Raw genomic sequence first — 17,277 nt, 5'->3', positions numbered from 1 at the left:
ACAACCATGTCCGCTGGCTGCTCGTCCACCTGCTCTTTAGCAGGCAACAATCAGATATGCGCCAAGTCGCCACCCGTACCACCGCCTGTGGGTCTCATCACACCCCCACTGGCACACGCACCGTAGCCGGTTGCTCATCGCAACCCGCTGCCGTTGGTGTGGTGCCACTGCTGCAAATCACGCAGAGTCATCCGTCGCGTCTCAACCACAATCCTCAACCCTGGTCGAGTCTTCTACAAATGCCCGAATCATGGGGTAATAATATGTTTAAGTGTTGTTCTGCTGCTTTCAGTTGTTGATATTTTTAATAGTTTGGTTGATGATCTTCCAATTTGATTCGTGTAGAAAAGGGAAGATTCGTGTGATTTGTATTTCTAGGAAGTTACTGATATGGGGGAACACAAGTATGCTGATTATTTGGTTAGCCGGTGAATCCCAATACCAGCAGGTTGGGGTGTTGGACAAGTAACTGAAGGAACGGCAGAAGAGGAAGATGCAGAGAAGAAGGTTAAAGATGCAGTTCCTCTGATCATGGCCAAGCAACAGCTGCTGAACGGCCTTGACAACAATGAGGAGATGAAAGAGCTTGTGAAGATAATGGGCAAAATCGATGTGCTCTGTAGGATGATTGTCTCTTTATTTGCAGTGTAGGTAGCACTCGTGATGTATTCAGTGGCTATGGCATGAGCACTTTGCTGAAACTAGTAATGAATGAAACCTGTGTAGCAGGCTGGGCGCAGTGTTGTGAACATCTAATGATTTCTATTAACAGAAATCGGGGGGTATCCCCTTTTGCTCATAAATAAATAAATAGCATAGGCCCTTTTAGTAATAAATAAATAAATTAGCAGAGGCCCTGTCGGGTCAGCTTTGTTCCCATTCAAAGACGTCGAGCAAATTGTAGTCCAACAGCAAACTATGTCATCAAATTCAAGTTTCACAGCCAAATATGAGTACAACTAAACAATAATGTCATCATGTTTTAGTCGTCATACAATCACCAAACACAAATGAACATACATAACAAGTGAAGTTCTCACAGCAAAATACTAAGAGCATCTCCAATAGACGGTCGAAATGTAAAAATACCTAACTTTTTGGACCGTCTGGGGCAGAAAACGCTGCTCCAACAGACGGTCCATATGCAAAAAAATTGGACCGGGGCCTCCTCGTGATGTACAATGCAACACCTCGCGATGCAAATATACATCACGACATGCATCTGGTCCAAAACCAGCCGCCGCCCGCGAACGCCCAACCGCCACTTCATTTCCGTTCCCGCCCACGCCCGTCCGCTTGCCCGAAGAACAGCCGGCCGGAATCCACCGCCGCGACCGCCCAAAACCTCGTTGTCGGTGCCGCCACCACCCCACATCCCCTCCGCCACCGCCGCCGTCCACCCCCGTCGCCCCCGTCGCCTCCCCGCCGCCGCCCGGACGCTGCCGAATCGAGTGGTAGCCGGCGCGGGATTCGGCCCCTCTGGCGGTCCGGCTGCCGCGGTAGGCCTCCGCTGGGTCTTTTAGGTTGCCGCCGACCTCCTCCTGTTGGCCGTGAGCCTGTCCACGGCTGTTGCGGTGGTCACACGACCGCCTCCCCGCCGCCCTCCGCCCGGCTGCCGAACTAGTCTTCACCGCTCGTCGAGCTCCTCTTGGTCGGCCTCCTACCTCATTTCTTATCACCGCCGCTGTCCGGAGCCGACCGCAGCCGTCCGCAGTCGTCAGCAGCAGCCAATCCAACCGGCGGCCATCTTCTTCCACTGCGCGCACAAGGTGTTTGATGGAATTCCCCACAGGTTTTAGACCATGAATTTGGACCATCTATTGGAGTTGCTCTTTTGGACCATGAATTTGGACCATCTGTTGCAGTTGGCCTTTTTTTGGAGCTCCAAAACGCACTTTTTGACTGTCCAAAATTTACATCTCCGGTTTTGGACCGTCAAAATTTGGACCATCTATTGGAGATGCTCTAAACAACATGTTCATTAGGTTTCAGTTGTCATAGCAAACACAATTTCACATAGTAGATAAAAAAACATCTTCTGACAGGCAAATACGACAAAAGCAATCTAATCATCATCCGCAGCAGCAGCGTCAACATCTTCGCCATGTGTATCAGTATGAATCGTAATTCCCCAGAGTGTCATCTTCTTCTTCATCCTCAATGTCCTCGAACGTTGGCTTCTTCTTGATCAACTCTTGTATGTCCACAGCACGACAGGCAATTGTTGACATCAGATTTTGGCACGGCATAAAAGAAAGTAAGATGGCTTCGAGTGAAAGGGTTTTCAGCATGAAAAGTTTCACATCACCGAGTGGACCAACTTTGATGTTTAGGTTATCATCGTCCGACTCCATCTTAGGGGCCGAAATTATATTCCGAGTGGCAGAATTCAATATTCCGAGTGGTTTTCGGCCGATCATGCCTTCAAGACGACCTCGGATGAAGGAGTACTCTAAAGGAATTGTCTTCGTCTCGTTGAGGCAATTGATTTTGATATATAAATCATCTCAATCCGAGTTCATATGCAAAAGTTAGAGGTAATACACTGCAGACCGAAGCTGGATGGAAATATGGCGCGGAGTACCAGACACCCTGTCTGATGGGTCGCGCGAGCAATTCGGCCCTTAAGAAGTCCTTGAATCAGAAAAACTTCAACACGAGAAAGTTTCAGCTCGTCGAGCCGATCGATTTTCATATATAATTCGTCTCAATCCGAGGTTGTATGGGACCTGAGAAGACAAATCAAGATCAGGCTATGTTTTCGGTCGAGTGAAAAGCTTGCTGTCCGAGTGAAAACTTACCGGTCGAGTGAAAGCTTAACTTTCGAGTGAAAACCTACCGATCGAGTAAAAGGTCGGGTGAAAACCTACCGATCGAGTAAAAGGTCGAGTGAAAACCTATCATCAAGTAAAAGGTCAAAAACCTACCGATCGAGTAAAAGGTCGAGTGAAAACCTACCGATCGAGTAAAAGGTCAAGTGAAAACTTATCGATCGAGTAAAAGATTGTCTTCCGACTGAAAATGTGGTCATCATCCAAGTGAAAGATTGTCTTCCGAGTGAAAATATAGTCATCTGAGTGAAAAATTCTAAACATCCGAGTGAAAAAGTCCAGTCGAACCATCCGAGTGAAAGACTCTAATATCCGAGTGGATGAGCTCAAATCCGAGTGAAACTGAACATGTGCCCAAAAGTTTATCAAGATGATTTCAGATGGAGAAGTGTTCAATACGGAAGTTGTGCGTATCGTAAAAATGATGAATATTTGGTTTTGGAGTCATCATCATCAGAGATAGCATATGGCATGCAAATTCACTACGAGACTCGGATAATCCAGTCTGCTGCAAGAACGAATTCGACTGGAATGTAAAGATGGCTTCGTGAAGTATTCAAGGTGACCTTATTTGGAGAAGTGATCAACATGAGAGTTGTTCGTATCATCGAGGCGCACAAGTTTGATATTTGGGCCGTCTTGATCTGAGATCGTATGCAAGCTCAGCGGCCCGCGCAATAAGGAAGACAGCGTTTGGGCCAGATTCAGACTGAATCCGAGTTGGAATGGAACTAGGACTCTAGGACGTTAATTGATGTAATTTTTCTTGTAAGGAAAGCCTAGATGAATCCTTTACTTGTACGGGAAGTCCAACCGCCTCTTATATATGTTGTGGGTGATGGCCGATTGAACAACACACAATCGAACAAATCAATATACTACTTTTTCCTGTCTACTTTTTATCTCTCCACCGTTTTTCTCTCTCGTTCTTCGTTGTTCTTCGTGTTTGAGAGCTGCGAATCCCGAGGCTCTAGGGGCGAGCGAATCGACCTAGGGCAGCCCATAGCCGCTGCAATCCCTGATGGGGTCCCTCCCAGGTGCGCGGGGTTTCGGGTCTGCAAAAGCACCCGCCGACTGTCTTGCGTATCGCGTTGTCGGTCGGGTCTCCTTCGACGTGAGCTGCGGTGCATTACCCCCGGCGTCGAGGGTACACGTGACGTGTTCGTGTGTCAACACACTTTTTGGCGACTCCGCTGGGGATCGAAGATCAATCATCATCATCCACCATGTCCGATCTTCCCAAGCCATCTGAGGTAGACGCCGATAACATCATTAACCCCAGTCTTGATGAGATATCGGCCGATCATTGCCAAGTCTATGAGGAGTACAAGAAGGCGCATGAGGAGAAGGACTTGCAGGAGTTCCTTGCAAAGTTCAAGAAGGATCGCCAAGGCAACATCACTCTGATTGAAGAAATCAAGTTCCCTCCTCTTCAAGCCGAGCAGGTTAAACCCTCTGTAAGTACTGCCTTTTCTCCTGAGCAGTGGGCTGAGATTGAAAGTCGTATTGCTGATGGTAACAATCTAGTCTATCAAACTTTCATAGAAAATACTAATGCTCAGAAGAATACATCTCAATCGACTAGTGGTAATGATGGTGTAGCTGCTAGTGTGCAAAAACCTAATCTGGCTTTACCTATCTCATCGGCGCCTCCCGTGCCGATGACTTATTATCCTACCCAAACAAATCAGATTGTGGCTGCACCCATTAATCCTATTATGAGCATGCCAGGTTCGGTGGCAACACCGAACCCAACCTTACCTACAGCTACAACCACTCGACCACTAGCAAATTACGGGTCGACATACATGCCACAGTTCCTGCCTACAACTAGTAGTCCTACCCCTCCTATGCCACTGCCACAAGTTTCATCATCCACTATGGATGATGGTCTAGCTAATCTTAGAGAGGAGATGGCTAAGATGCTTCGAGAGAATTTTGGGGTTGAGTTACCTCGGAATCGGATTTACCAAAAGCCGTACCCCGAGTACTTTGATGCCATCTAGTGCCCTCCAGGATATAAAATTCCAGATTTTGTTAAGTTCAATGGAGAGGGCACAAAAACCACATGGGAGCATGTTAGTCAATACTTGGCACAATTAGGTGAAGCAGGCTCACTAAACGAGTTGAAAGTGCATTTGTTTCCTTTATCATTAACTGGTACCGCATTTTCATGGTTTTCTTCTTTACCACATGGTTCCATTCGAGTTTGGTTGCAGCTAGAGCAGAAATTTCATGATCACTTTTACAACGGCGACAATGAACTCAAGTTGTCACATCTAACATCGGTTAAACAGAAGCATGATGAATCGGTCTCCGATTACGTCAAAAGATTCAGAGAAACAAAAAACCGATGTTTTAGTTTGGTGATAACCGAGAGAGACTTGGTAGACCTAGTGTTGAGTGGTTTGAGAACTCCCATTAGAGAAAAACTAGAAGGCTATGAGTTCTTAAATATTAACCAAGTCTTACAAAAGGGCTTTGGCTCAGGAAAGTCGAAGCAAAGATCTCAAAGAAGTGCATAGATACAAAGCTGATCGGCCAAAGATGAATATGGTGGAATATGATAGTGATCACTCGGACGATGAGGGTGATGTTTTTGCTACTGAATTTGTTTGGCCATCTAAGGCCAAACCCTTTACTTGCAATGATCTGAAACCGATTCATAAGAATCGTGATGAAGAGATGAAGTTTACTTTTAACGTTGCTAATTGTGATAGAATATTTGATGCTTTGCTGCAGGCTAAGATTATTAGAATATCTCATACATTACCGCCGTTTGAAGAGCTGAAACGGCGTGCTTATTGCAAGTATCATAATTCTTTTTCTCATGCTACTAACGATTGCAATGTTTTTCGACAACAGATACAATCGGCCATTAATGATGGACGATTGAACTTTTCTGAGATGCAAGTTGATAAACAGCCCTATCCAATGAACACCATGGATTTAGAAGGGAAGAAGCTGCTCATTCGGCCGGAGGTAGCCGAATCCGCTAATAAAGCTAATGTCATTGTTGGTGAGCCCAGGAAAGACAAGGAGGGTGACAAGGTCTTGGGGAGACATGTTGTGCTTGATAAGCAACCCGGTGGCAAGGAAGTGATCAAGATCACCATCAAGAATCCTACACTCGGGGGGCAAACACATGTGCAGCAAGACACTCGAGTTAAATTTGTCAAGCCCAAGAGTCCAGAAGTTGGCAAATGGAAGAGGAATGAAGCTAAAGTGCAACGCAAGCGGATCAAGCCAACTTTTGATATGTTGCTGTCCAAATATGCTAATCAGTCGGCTGGTCCCAGCTCTAACCGGCCATCACACTTGAAGCGACCAAGGTCACCATCAGATGATATGTTCAGTCGGTATGCAAAACCGAGTGGACCAAAGGCACTGTTTCCAGAAGAGCAGAGGCAAACTGTTTGGGACCGACTTGAATACTCATATAATGGCCGACTGAACATTGGCGACTATCAGTCGGCTGGTCAAAATATGCGACCGAGTGGAAACTATCCTAGTGTAAGAATGCACCCAGGTGGAAGCTATCCAAATGAAAAAATATGGATGGGTAGATTCCATCAGAGTTACGTCCATCCGAGTGGATTCCATCCGAGTAAAAAGGTGCGCCCAAGTGGAAATTTCATGCATCTGGAAAGTCGAAAAGAATGGCATGTTAAGTCACCAAGTGTTGCAGCAGTTGAGTCGGGAAAAGGCAAGGAGAAAGTGGATGTCGACTCACTTATCTTGGGCACCGAAACATTCCCCATACAGCAGCCGACTGTGCATAATCACTCAACTGAGCCGATACTTGCTATCGCGCCAAAGCACTTGGTTAATGACCATGAAGCAAGCACCAGCCAAGTAAAGGTGAAAGATGCTAAATATACTCAGCCAAAGTGGTGTCCTCCAGGGCTAACAAAGACACAGAAGAGGAAACTACAGAGGTTAAGGAGTCAAGAGATGGCAGAGCAAGAGGCCGAGAAGCAAAGGGATAAGTTGTTCAATGACACTCGGCCCATGGTTCCAGCAAAACAAGTGTGGAGGCCTAAACAAATACAAGATACATCAGCTTCTACATCTATCACAGAAGTACCTACACCACCCAAGGAGGATGATGTAACGGCTATTACATCGTCTGCGACACTTCTTACTTCTCCTCCACTCGGCCAGATTTCAGAATCGGTCGATCCACTTGAAGAAGAGGTTGATATGTTGGACTATGAGTCTACGCCGGTTCATGAAGGTATGGATATCAATATGGTGTATTACTTACCTGCTGAGTTTTGTGCTGTAGATGAGGAAGGGGAGGTGGCTCAGCTGGATTTTGGCCCTAAAAATGCAATATTCGAGAAGCCAAAAGACCCAGTAACGCATTTGAAACCGTTGTATCTCAGAGGTCATATCAATGGGTCACCGCTCACTCGGATGCTTGTGGATGGAGGTGCTATGGTAAATCTTATGCCCTATTCGGTCTTCAAGAAATTGGGTTTGCCTGATGAAGAATTGATCAAGACCAATATGGTGCTCAACGGGTTTGAAGGCAAAGAGAAAACTGAAGCCAAAGGTATAATGTATGTGGAGCTTACAGTCGGAAGCAAAACTTTGGCTACTGCATTCTTTGTCGCTGAGGTGCAAGGTAACTACAACGTTATACTAGGCCGTGATTGGGTTCATGCAAACCAGTGCGTGCCATCCACTATGCACCAGTTTTTGATTCAGTGGGTTGATGGTGAAGTGGAAGTCATTCATGCGGATAACTCGGCATGTGTTGCTTTGGCCGATGCATCAGTGGATTGGCAACATCCCAATGCTACTTGCTTGACGGGACGTGACTTATCAGAGTTTGATTTTCTCAGCGCGACCAAGAATGGTTTTGTGCCCGTGTCTTTAAAGCCGACTGAATGCAATCGGCTCCAAGGTATGATATGTTTAAATGGATCCTAATTCCGAGTGGTTACAAAAACGTCTCGTAAAATATCGGTCCAGTAAGGACGATATGTATGAGTCTATAGAGGAGTTGGGTGACATGGATAAACTTGGACAAGGTTTTACATCGGCTGATCCATTAGAAGAGATAGATATTGGAGATGGTTCAGTTACTCGACTGACATTTATAAACAAAAATTTGAAAGCCGATTGTAAGGCTAAATTAATCGAGCTATTGAAAGAATATGTTTGTTGCTTTGCATGGGAATATCATGAGATGCCAGGGTTGAGCCGAGAGCTAGTGGAGCATCGGTTGCCTATAAAGGCCGGTTTTAGACCTTATAAACAGTCGGCCAGAAAGTTTAATCCGAAAACATATGACCGGATCAAGGAAGAGATCGGTCGACTGCTTGAAGCTAATTTCATTCGACCTTGCAGGTGTGCCAAGTGGATTTCTAACATTGTCCCAGTGGAGAAGAAGGGATCCGGCAAGTTGAGGGTGTGCATTGACTTCAGAGATTTGAATAGGGCTACACCCAAAGATGAGTATCCCATGCCAATAGCCGATATGCTTATTAATGATGCTTCTGGACATAAGGTTATTAGCTTTCTAGATGGTAATGCCGGATACAATCAAAATTTTATGCCCGAAGAGGACATGTACAAAACAGCTTTCCGATGTCCTGGTTTCCTTGGTTTATTCGAGTGGACAGTGATGACATTCGGATTGAAAAATGTTGGGGCCACATATCAAAGGGCTATGAATTTGATTTTTCATGATTTACTCGGTATCATACTTGAAGTTTATATTGATGATATTGTTGTCAAATCGGATGCTTTTGAATCTCACTTGGCCGATTTGCGTTTAGCTTTTGAAAGAATGAAAAAGTATGGACTAAAGATGAATCCTTTGAAGTGTGCATTCGGCGTGTCAGCTGGCAAATTTTTGGGTTTCATTATTCATGAAGATGGCATCGAAATCGATCCCAAAAAGATAGAGGCCATACAGAAAGTGGAGGCTCCAACATGCAAGAGAGATATGCAAAAGTTCCTTGGCAAGGTCAATTATTTGAGAAGGTTCATAGCTAATCTGTTAGGGAAAGTTGATGCATTTACTCCTATCCTTCGGTTAAAGAATGATGTTGATTTCACTTGGGGGGCAAAATAGCAAGAAGCCTTTGATATGATCAAGAATTATTTGTGCGCTCCTCCGGTGATGAAAGCACCCAAGCATAGAGAGCCTTTTAAACTTTATATCGCAGTAGAGGAAGGTGTTATTGGTGCTGTTTTGACTCAAGATACCGAAGGAAAAGAGCATGCCATTACATATTTGAGCAGACGTTTATTGGACGCCGAGACAAGGTATACATTTATTGAAAAACTATGTCTATACTTATATTACGCTTGCACAAAATTGAGACATTACCTAGTGCCGAGTGCTTGTGTAGTAGCTTGTCAAACCGATGTCATTAAGTACATGTTGCATAGGCCAATTCTTAGTGGTAGAATTGGCAAGTGGGCTTATGCTTTGATTGAGTATGATTTGGCTTATGAATCTCTAAAATCCATGAAAGGCCAAATTGTTGCTAATTTCATTGTTGAACATCGGATTAATGACAAGCATGATGTTGATATGAACCTTGTTTCATTAGTGCCATGGAGATTGTACTTTGATGGTTCAGTTTGTAGCAATGGCCAAGGTGTTGGTATTGTTTATATATCTCCTCATGGTGCTGTTTTTGAAGCCTCATGCCGCTTAGAATATTTTTGCACAAACAATCAAGCCGAATATGAAGCATTGTTATTCGGTCTAGAGATGTTACTTGCTATAGGTGTTACACATATTGAGGCTTACGGTGATTCGTTACTAGTGGTGCAGCAAATATCCAGAGTCTTTCAGTGTTTTGATGAATCACTTAATGTTTTTTTTGATAAATGTCTAGATATAATTTCTACTTTGGATTGTTTTAGCATTGCACATATATCTAGACATGACAACTGGAAAGCAAATGAGTTGGCACAACAAGCATCTGGATATCATGTTGATCATGGCATGTTTCATATCTCTCAAAGACCGATGTCTTGTCTTGCCAATATGGGAGAGGCCGAACCTGAACCCACTAATTCGGCCATTAACAAAAAATCTAGTGCAGGTGATAATTCCGACTTGAGAAAGCCCATTGTTGATTACTTGTGCAATCCGAGTGAAAGGGTGGACAGGGCTGTTCGGCGTATGGCTTTCAAGTATACAATGAGAGATGATGGTCTTTATCGCCGAACAGTCGATGATGTTCTTCTAAAGTGTTTGGATGAGGACCAGGCAAGAGTTGCTATGGGAGAAGTACATGAAGATATTTGTGGCACTCACCAGTCGGCTCCCAAAATGAAATGGTTATTGCGACGTGCTGGGTTTATTGGCCGACTATGATTAATGATTGCTTCAGATATTATAAAGGGTGTGAAGCTTGTCAAAAGTTTGGTGATATTCAATTGGCTCCTGCTGCTATGTTACATCCTATTATCAAACCGTGGCCTTTCAGAGGTTGGGGTTTAGATTTCATTGGACAAATCCACCCGTCTTCCTCAAAAGGGCATCGGTTCGTATTGGTGGCAACTGATTATTTCACTAAATGGTCTGAAGCAGTACCTCTCAAGAACATGACACATACGGAGGTAATTCAATTCATAACCGAACACATTATTCATAGATTCGGTATTCCTCAAACGTTAACTACAGATCAAGGTTCATCTTTTATGTCACACCAAGTCAGAGAGTTTGCCGAATCTTATAATATAAAGTTGCTCAATTCCTCTCCATATTATGCCCAAGCTAATGGACAAGCCGAGTCTAGCAATAAAATTTTAATCAAGCTCATCAAAAAGAAGATTGAGGATAATCCGAGGAGATGGCATGAGTTGTTGTCTGAAGCTTTATGGGCACATAGAATTTCAAGGCATGGTGCTACGAAGGTAACTCCATATGAGCTAGTATATGGTCAAGAGGCCATTTTACCAGTGGAAGTAAATTTGAATGCTTTGAGAATAGCCAAACAAAATGATTTATCGGCAGTAGACTTTTATAACTTGATGATGGACAATATTGATGAAGTTGCCGATAAACGTTTGGTTGCTTTGAAGTCCATAGAGAGAGACAAGTTGAGGGTTGCAAGAGCTTACAATAAGAAAGTTAAGTTGAGGAATTTTCAAGTTGGTGATCTCGTCTGGAAAGTGATTCTGCCGATTGGTTCAAGAGATAGAAAATTCGGGAAGTGGTCTCCAAGTTGGGAAGGTCCTTTTAGGATTGCAAGAGTTGTTCCCGGAAATTCATATTTGGTGGAATCAATACAAGGGGCATTGTTACCCCGAGCTCTCAACGGAAAATATTTGAAGAAGTACCACCCGAGTGTGTGGCAGGAAGCCTAAATAGGCAATGGCCGATATATGATTATCACCCTTAGCACAAACATGGCCGATACATAATTATCGCCCTAAGAAAATGAATCGCCGACGGAGTGTTGACATCGTCCTTAGAACAAACACCGTGCATATTATTTTTCGGCGTGCAAGCTTTGCGGAAAAACAGGGGGGCATGTGTTGACATCAGATTTTGGCACGGCATAAAAGAAAGTAAGATGGCTTCGAGTGAAAGGGTTTTCAGCATGAAAAGTTTCACATCACCGAGTGGAACAACTTTGATGTTTAGGTTATCATCATCCGACTCCATCTTAGGGGCCGAAATTATATTCCGAGTGGCAGAATTCAATATTCCGAGTGGTTTTCGGCAGATCATGCCTTCAAGACGACCTCGGATGAAGGAGTACTCTAAAGGAATTGTCTTCGTCTCGTCGAGGCAATCGATTTTGATATATAAATCATCTTAATTCGAGTTCATATGCAAAAGTTAGAGGCAATACACTGCAGACCGAAGCTGGATGGAAATATGGCGCGGAGTACCAGACACCCTGTCTGATGGGCCGCGCGAGCAATTCGGCCCTTAAGAAATCCTTGAATCGTAAAAACTTCAACACGATAAAGTTTCGGATCGTCGAGCCGATCGATTTTCATATATAATTCGTCTCAATCCGAGGTCGTATGGGACCTGAGAAGACAAATCAAGATCAGGCTATGTTTTCGGTCGAGTGAAAAGCTTGCCGTCCGAGTGAAAACTTACCGGTCGAGTGAAAGCTTAACTTTCGAGTGAAAACCTACCGATCGAGTAAAAGGTCGGGTGAAAACCTACTGATCGAGTAAAAGGTCGAGTGAAAACCTATCATCGAGTAAAAGGTCAAAAACCTACTGATCGAGTAAAAGGTCGAGCGAAAACCTACCGATCGAGTAAAAGGTCGAGTGAAAGATTGTCTTCCGACTGAAAATGTGGTCATCATCCAAGTGAAAGATTGTCTTCCGAGTGAAAATATAGTCATCCGAGTGAAAAATTCTAAACATCCGAGTGGAAAAAGTCCAGTCGAACCATCCGAGTGAAAGACTCTAATATCCGAGTGGATGAGCTCAAATCCGAGTGAAACTGAACATGTGTCCAAAAGTTTATCAAGATGATTTCGGATGGAGAAGTGTTCAACACGGAAGTTGTGCGTATCGTAAAAACGATGAAATTTGGTTTTGGAGTCATCATCATCAGAGATAGCATATGGCATGCAAATTCACTACGAGACTCGGATAATCCAGTCTGCTGCAAGAACGAATCCGACTGGAACGTAAAGATGGCTTCATGAAGTATTCAAGGTGACCTTATTTGGAGAAGTGATCAACATGAGAGTTGTTCGTATCATCGAGCCGCACAAGTTTGATATTTGGGCCGTCTTGATCTGAGATCGTATGCAAGCTCAGCGGCCCGCGCAATAAGGAAGACAGCGTTTGGGCCAGATTCAGACTGAATCCGAGTTGGAATAGAACTAGGACTCTAGGACGTGAATTAATGTAATTTTTCTTGTAAGGAAAGCCTAGATGAATCCTTTACTTGTACGGGAAGTCTATCCGCCTCTTATATATGTTGGGGGTGATGGCCGATTGAACAACACACAATCGAACAAATCAATATACTACTTTTTCCTGTCTACTTTTTATCTCTCCACCGTTTTTCTCTCTCGTTCTTCGCTGTTCTTCATGTTTGAGAGCTGCGAATCCCGAGGCTCTAGGGGCGAGCGAATCGACCTAGGGCAGCCCATAGCCGCCGCAATCCCTGACGGGGTCCCTCCCAGGTGCGCGGGGTTTCGGGTCTGCAAAAGCACCCGCCGACTGTCTTGCGTATCGCGCTGTCGGTCGGGTCTCCTTCGACGTGAGCTGCGGTGCATCACCCCCGGCGTCGAGGGTACATGTGACGTGTTCGTGTGTCAACAGCAATCTTTTCCCCAGCGTCATTGACGTGATGGTTCTCAAAGATATTAGGAACATCTGTGGAATCTTGTACATCAGGAGCAGTGTAAGCATCATCTTGTTGTGCACCTTCATTAAACGAATTCCTCTGCTCAAACCTTTGCAATACTCTCTAGTCATCGCTACGTGCAAATGTGTCTTCTAAGAAAAATATATGTGATGCTTGATTTGCCAAAATAAAAGGATCATTGGTCTGGTACGCCGCCTTGACATTGATAGATTTGAAATAATCATCAGCTCTCGGTTTTGCGATCCTGGAAAATAGGTTATACCAACGACAGCACAACAGAACCACACACCGATGATCCTCAAAACTGGAGATATACTGCAACTTAACAATGTCTGTTATGTTAGCATACATTTCAGTTTTCTCTCTGTCATACGTATCTGTGCTCATGATGGCACTGTTTTGTGTCTTCCTGCCTTCATCGCGTGCAAGGGTGTTGTAGCGCACATCTCCAACAACGCAAGGTTCATAATGTCTTACCCGAGTATCATGACCCATTGCTAGTGCGTAAATGCCATCGTCAACTGCCTGCCCATCCTCCCGCATCTTCTTAACCTATGGTTAGAAAATAGACAAGCTGATCATCTTATGTACTCAATATACTAAAAAAACTGACAGTGCAATTCAAAAGCTTACATGACTCTTGAACCATTTCGCAAATCCTGCCATAACCAGTTTGTCAATGTTTCTTGGATTTTGCGGCAGTAACTCCTTTTTGTAGATGCTGCACAACATAGTGATCGCGTCAAACATCTAAATATATAAGAATGTGCTGGAAGCTTAGTAGATTACGATGTATAAGCTGCAGTAGTTAGCGCTTACTTGATATAAGGTAGCATCTCAGGACAGTTATTTAACACACACCAAACCATTTTGTCCAAATCTTTAGGTTTGTCCTCTTGTCGACTCTTCCTTGTAACTCGAACAGAATAATCGAAAACATTGAGCCCGGGATTATCTTCACCCACCTCTTTGCTAAGCTGATCAGTTGTTTTCAATGTATTTTGAGCAGAATGTCAAAGATTCTGTAGCAATGTAGGCCTCTGCAATGGAACCTTCGGGTCTAGCTCTATTCCAGTTGAAAGTGTAGCCCTTGAAAGTGTCGAGCCGCCTTTTAATAGGGTACATCCAACCATACTGTACTGGACCTCTAAGTAGTGCCTCATCAGGTAGATGAACAGCCAAATGCACCATCACATCAAAGAAGGCTAGAGGATATATCTCCTCAAGGTTGCATAGGATAGTTGGTATCTTGTCTCTAAGACGCTTTAAAGCATCTACCCTGATATTTCTACTGCAGAGTTCCCTGAAGAATTGTCCCAACTCTGCAACTGCTTTGTATAAGTTAGGGCGGCCCAATCCTCTAAGGATAACAGGTAAAACCCTTTGAAGTAGGACGTGGCAGTCATGAGTTTTCAACCCTTGTATCTTGTTTCCATCTACACTGACTCTCCTTTCAGGGTGGGAAGCAAATCCATGTGGGAATCTCACACGTGACACGACCTCACAGAATTCTTTTCTTTTTACCTTGTCCAAGACGTACACAGCTGGTGCCATATCCCATGGTTTACCTTCATCTTGCACCTGTAAATCCTTTCTGATACCCAGGTGTGTCAAATCAATCCTAGATTTTAAGGTATCTTTCGTCTTGCCTTCAATATTAAGAAGTGTGTCGATAATGCTGTCACATATATTTTTCTCGATGTGCATCAGATCAAGATTATGCCGCAGATCCAAATCTTTCCAATACTCCAAGTCCCACAAAGTGGACCTGCGGGTAAATAATAATCTCTCTTCTGCCCTGCCACGCTTCCTTTTCCCGCTACCATTACCAGGATGGATTCTGGTGTAATATGCCTGACCTTCTCTAATTCCACTTGCAACTCATCGGCGGTGAGCCTCTTTGGCGCATCACGGTTTTCATGCTTTCCATTGAACACATGTCTTCAGTATTTTGTAGGACGCGGCTTGTCCTTGGCAAGGAAACGGCGGTGTCCAATGTAACAGATCTTGCTAAGTATTGCGTATGACAGCGGATTCCTATCACATCGAACACATGCATTGTAACCATGTGCCGTTCGCCCTGACATAGTGCCCAAAGCTGGATAATCATGGATGCACCAAATTATAATAGCACACAGAAAGAAATGAGCTGGTGGGCTGCTATATAGGTCTCGAGTGAGAACACCCCTCCATAGTTGTTAAAGTTCCTCCACAAGAGGCTCCATGAATAAATCAAAATCCTTTCCAGGACTTTTTAAACCTGGGATGAGCACGGCCATCATGTAGTTTGATTCTTTGGTGCAGACATTTGGAGGCATGTTGTAAGGGATAACAAGCACTGGCCACATGCTATATGTGGCGCTCTGGTGGCCAAATGGGTTAAATCCATCTGAAGCTAAGCCAAGTCTAATGTTTCTTGGGTCAGTAGCAAACTTTTAGTGTTTCTGATTGAAGCTTTTCCACTCACTACCATGTGATGGATGGCTCATTACATTCTGATCTCTGTACTCCTGGTTCCTAGAATGCCACAATACATCCTCTCTTGTTTCAGCATCATGAAACAACCTCTGCAATCTTGGTGTAATTGGAAAATTTCCCCTAACATTATGAGGAATCCTCTTCACAGCATGGCCATCTTTCCATCTTGATGATTTGCATATCAGGCATTCACTTAAGTTGGCATAATCCTTTCGGAATAGAACACAATTATTCTTACAAACATGGACCATATCATATCCAATTCCAATTGCACGAAGGAAATTCTTCATTTTACCATAGGTGTGTGGCAGCTCAGACGCATCTAGGAAAGCTTTGCGGAAAGCAGCCAACATCGCATCGAATGATTTGTTGGTCATCCGCTCAGATGTCTTCACATGAAGAAAGGTGACCATAGCTGAGAATACTGACAGCTTATTTCCTGGGGTGACAGCCACGTTGCATTGTTCCAACATGCAGGCCCACCGGTTTTCTTCTGTAGGTGAAAGTTCATGAAATGCACGAGCATTTCGTAGCATTGTTTCAATGTTGTCCAAACTCACTGGCTCCGTCACCACCACCTCCTCCTCTTCCACCTGAGCATCAGGCAGATCAAGATGGTGATCTGCTGCTTCCACGTAGTCTGTAACATTGACGTTCACAGCTTCACCATGATGAACCCACCTAGTATATGTGACCGACATCCTATACAAGTGTAGATGATTTTGCACAATTGACTGGGGTCTTGTAACTGAATTCATACAACTGCTACACGGGCAGAGCACATCTAATTTCGGACCATCGTACTCAGCTCTGATAAAGTTCATGAAGTTTTCAACCCCCTCGACATATGCAGCGGAGAATCTTCGAGCAGAAGTTATCGAAGTTATGTCCATCTGTTAGATATACAAATTAGTTCTTCTACTAGATATTACAGGAGAAACATATATGCTTTTTTATGAAGTCAAGAAAAAAAATACCTTGGTCGATGTCTAAAACTATGGCAAGATATTTAGACGAGCAGATCTAAGTAACGAAATATATTTAAAGCTAATTCAGCAAACCGATTTGAGTGCTAAATTATGGCAGGCTGTTTCAGCAGTCAATGAGGCCGAGCACACAGCCATTGAACTACCGAAGGCCATCGCAGCAACAAAAATCGAGTATAAAACGGTGTAGAGCTATTTCACCTAACAGATTGGCTACTAGACCATGGCAATCTACGTCACAATAAATATATGGCAGGATATTTTAGCAACTAATCGGGCTTGGCATGCCATCTCAGCTAAGCAGATTGAGTGCAGAACAGGGCAAGGAAGCTTCTTAAGCAGAGCATATTGACTGTAAACTACTTCGGCAAACAATGAGATTAACAACGTCTATCAGCTAACATTCAGCGCTACACCGACATGCACGGGGCCTCAGTCTAGAATGCGCGTACCATGGGAGAAGCTAACCGCCGTGCGTCTCCACACGAACGTCGCCAGCGGTGGCGGCGCTGACCGCCGTGCGCCTCCACAAGAACGTCGCCAGTGGTAGCGGCGCGGCTCGAGGACGGCAGTCTATGAGAGCATACTATGGGAGCAAGAGGATCGCCGTGCGTCCCCTCGATGAACCGCGGCGCCGACGTATCGTCATGGCGGGGAG

This window comes from Triticum dicoccoides, chromosome 1B, assembly GCF_002162155.2.
Source record: "Triticum dicoccoides isolate Atlit2015 ecotype Zavitan chromosome 1B, WEW_v2.0, whole genome shotgun sequence".
Taxonomy (NCBI): Eukaryota; Viridiplantae; Streptophyta; class Magnoliopsida; order Poales; family Poaceae; genus Triticum; species Triticum dicoccoides.
Note: the sequence above shows the minus strand (reverse complement) of the source record.